Source organism: Corapipo altera, unplaced genomic scaffold (genome assembly GCF_003945725.1).
Source record: "Corapipo altera isolate COAL_440 unplaced genomic scaffold, ASM394572v1 0, whole genome shotgun sequence".
Lineage (NCBI taxonomy): Eukaryota > Metazoa > Chordata > Aves > Passeriformes > Pipridae > Corapipo > Corapipo altera.
The window spans coordinates 249,371-252,417 of NW_020884872.1; the positions used below are offsets into that span (position 1 = coordinate 249,371).

At 42.7% G+C, this 3,047-nt stretch overlaps 1 protein-coding gene across 6 annotated transcripts in view; it reads left to right on the forward strand.

Moving 5' to 3' along the window:
- Positions 1–3,047, forward strand: part of LOC113943028 (trifunctional purine biosynthetic protein adenosine-3-like) — a 43,010-nt gene that overhangs the window by 18,546 nt on the left and 21,417 nt on the right. For 4 of the 6 annotated variants that reach the window (XM_027634287.1, XM_027634314.1, XM_027634319.1 and 1 more), the window contains exons 1-2: positions 7–303; positions 870–975. The gene's annotated coding sequence lies outside the window, so the exon portion shown is untranslated. Of the gene's footprint in view, positions 1–6; positions 304–456; positions 734–869; positions 976–3,047 lie in introns of those variants that run through there. The other 2 variants (XM_027634295.1, XM_027634305.1) reach the window with 2 other exon arrangements.

A 3,047-nucleotide genomic window follows, 5' to 3' on the forward strand; every position in this document is an offset into this window, starting at 1 on the left:
AAATGTTTCTGGTCTGAATTCAGTTTAGCCCTTAGCATTGGTTTGGATCTAAGGGAATGTTCACCTGCAAGGTGAAAACTTGAGGGGCTCAACTTTGAAAGAACTGGTTGTTTTTGACATAATCTTGATGCAGTTTGAACTGCATCACTGTTGTGTTGGTTTATGGGAGTCCCATCTGGAGCCTTTCCAGGCTGGGCTATCAGTCCAGCCTGGTCAGATGAAGAGCTCTGTACTGGAACACAGAACTCCATCTCCATCTAATCCACTGGCATTCTTTCTCCCCAGCCTGAATCTCTGTTCTCTGTGAGTGAACGTTGCACAAATTCTGGCCACGATGCTGCCTGACCTGGACCTGCAGCAAGGGAATGATGGCCTTGATGTTGTGGGGGAAATGTCAGGGCAAGTTATAGAACAAATGCATGGAATCAGGAAGATATCTGAGACAGATATCAGAGTCTGTGTGTGCAGGTTTAACTGGAGTGTTTCTGTTGAGCTGGACACCAGAAAACTGTGATTCCTCTTCATCCCTGAGTTCCTCTACCTGCCAGAGGATATGAAGTTGCTCTCCCATGGGATCTGAGTGATGAGCTCAGCTTTGTGACACCACACTGGAGCTCCTTTTTCCTTTTTTTTCCCTAGCATTGAATCCTATTTACAGGGTGGTTGGGAGGGGCTGTTTGTGCTGTTAAGGAAGGAAAATGTAGAGAGAGGAGGAGGATCCATGTTCCCGAGGGTGTGGGGAGGACTCGAAGGGTGGGAGGCTCTGAGGGATCCTGCTGGGCATCCTCCTGGGAGGTGGGAGGATCCAGGGGCACAGGATGCAGGTGTGGCTGCTTCCTTCACTCACTCACCCTCACCCTTGGCTTTAGGAGATCGGGAATCACTTGCATCTGAAGCAGGAACTGAAGGAAAAACTCTAATCCTTCTGGAGGACTCCTCAGCCTTTTGTGTGGACAAACAGCAGAGTGTGACGTGGTAAGAGAAAATAATCCAGGGATTTGTCCCTCTCCACAGCCTTTCCTCTGGACCAACTGTCTCTCCAGCTTTCTTTTCTTCCAGCTTTTGCTTTGCTTTGCAAAAAGCATCCTCAGCGTCCTCACTCCGGTGTGGGATGGAAATGTGAGTTTTTCCAAAGGGCTGGAAGCACTGGCCAGTTTCACTCTCTACCCAGTTAGGATCTTGAATTTGTTCTGCTTTAGAAAACTTCAGGGACTTGTGAAATTAAGGGGGGGGGGAAATTGCTTTTTAGAACACTTTGCTTTGAACGAAAAGCAGTTGTAGCACACTGGAGCTTTGCAGAGGAATGTCAGTGCCTTCGTTAGAGACAGAGCAGTTGTAACCCTTTACTTTTAAATTCACAGCAACTTCCAGCAGTTAATTGTCAAACAGTGACAAAAGGAAGGACAAAGCCTGAAATAGTGGCTAGTTGCACGAGATAAAGTGTATATATTAGATATATTAGAAAACTAGGATTATAAATTAAAGTAATATTACAGTATTAGAAAACCAAATTAAAATAATAATAATAAAATAGTAGAAAATTATTGGAAATTAAATAACCCCCAGAAGTCTCCAGTCCCCAGGGCCAGGCTGTGAGAGTTCCAGCCACTCTACTTGGGCAATTCAAGAATGATGAAAGATGTAGAGTGAAATTTGATTTTTGTGTCAGGTTAAGATGTTGTGATACTGTCTCAGGAGCTCCAAAGATGACTGTTGATTTCTCACAGTTCTCTGAACATCTTTGCTGGAATATTATCCCTCAGTGTCCCCATTTAGCTCCCGTGTGCCTTTGGGAGCTGTGCAATGAATTTACCCAGTGGCTGTGATTTCTCAGGAGAACAGAGGTGGCATTGCCTGCAAAGCTGGGCTTTATGGGACCTCTAATTTATGATCCCTGTCCTGGGCAAGGACTGGTGTATCCAGCAGCATCTCCCTCAAAGGTCACGTTCTGGGGGGGGCTTCTCCCTGACATTTGCCCACAGTCAACACAGACAGAAAATGGAGTTTGCAGATGTGACCTGTGATAAAATTGCTGAAATAAATCCCAGCTAATTTGCCAAGAAACATTCTGAGGAGCTGCTTTAAATGTCAGTGTGGCAGTGAGATGAACAGTGGTGTTTTTATGGAGCTGCTGCTCTGCTGGGGTTTCTTCTCAGCCACTGTCCGAGTGTAAAATCTGCCCTGAAATCCCTTTGCCATTTATTCCCAGGATGTTTGCTCTCTTCAGATCTCCAGGGTTGACCCCTGTGGTCAGACTGAAATGGATTTATTAAATATTAAGTGGAGTTATAAATGGTACATTTCTTTATTGTGTATTTCTTTATTGTATATTTATCACATATTTATTGTATATTTATTGATCCTGTATTTATGTATTCTATATTTATTTATTATAAATTTGTATATAAATATATAATAATATATTTATGAGAGCGTTTGCACTCTTAAAAGCTCCTAGACTGATCCTAGTGTTCAGCTTGAAATGGACTTATTAATATCATAATATTGATATGATAAAATTCTATATTCCTATATTGCATAATTACTTATTTTATATTTATTAATTCTCTATATATTTATTATTTATTTGTATAGAAATTTGTAATAAATAATATTTGTTAGAGCATTTGTAGGACACTTTTAGTCCTGTCCTGTGTAGTTGTTCAGAGGACTTGATGAGATGTACTCATGGCAAGATAATTTCCAGCCTGGGGACGCTTAAGAGATGAAATCTTGGCTGTGTTGGAACAAGAGGGAAAAAATCCCCGGTGGTTTTGTTGTCAGTTTTTAAACAGATGTGCCCGATGTGTCCACCCAGTGCCATTGCTGGTCGGTCCCTTTTGGGATCGGTGGCCAACAGGTGCCTCTCTGACACAAACTGGGCTGATATCGCTGAAAAATCAGAACTGGGGGATACAGCCCATAGATTTTGGGGGGTTTTTACCTGAGTGTGTGCAATAAATAGTGATGTCAGTGACAGTTGTGGTCCTACAGTTGATGGAGGTGCTGGTTGTGTCCCACAGTTGATGGTTGTGTCCCACAGTTGA